The sequence below is a fragment of the Frankliniella occidentalis genome, unplaced genomic scaffold, assembly GCF_000697945.3.
Source record: "Frankliniella occidentalis isolate FOCC.00 unplaced genomic scaffold, Focc_3.1 Scaffold344, whole genome shotgun sequence".
NCBI classification, from domain to species: Eukaryota; Metazoa; Arthropoda; class Insecta; order Thysanoptera; family Thripidae; genus Frankliniella; species Frankliniella occidentalis.
Window position 1 is genome coordinate 196,852 of NW_026267467.1, and position 255 is coordinate 197,106.

The window sequence follows — 255 nt, forward strand, 5'->3', positions numbered from 1 at the left end:
ATTTTTTTGAGATAAGTTTAATGCAATTTTGTCTGATAAAATTTGAGAAATTTGAGTTTGCATCCACTCGTTTCCATGGAAATGACGAGCTGAGCTGCAGGCCGAGTCGAGCCAGATAAATTTCGGCCAATCACACATTTGCGCGGGAAAGTTCGACCAATGGAATCGGTCGCCTGTTGCTTTGTACAACCCTACCCAAAAATTATTTGACCCTGGCGTCGATTCGGTGGTCACGTTTAAATAATGACAACTGGC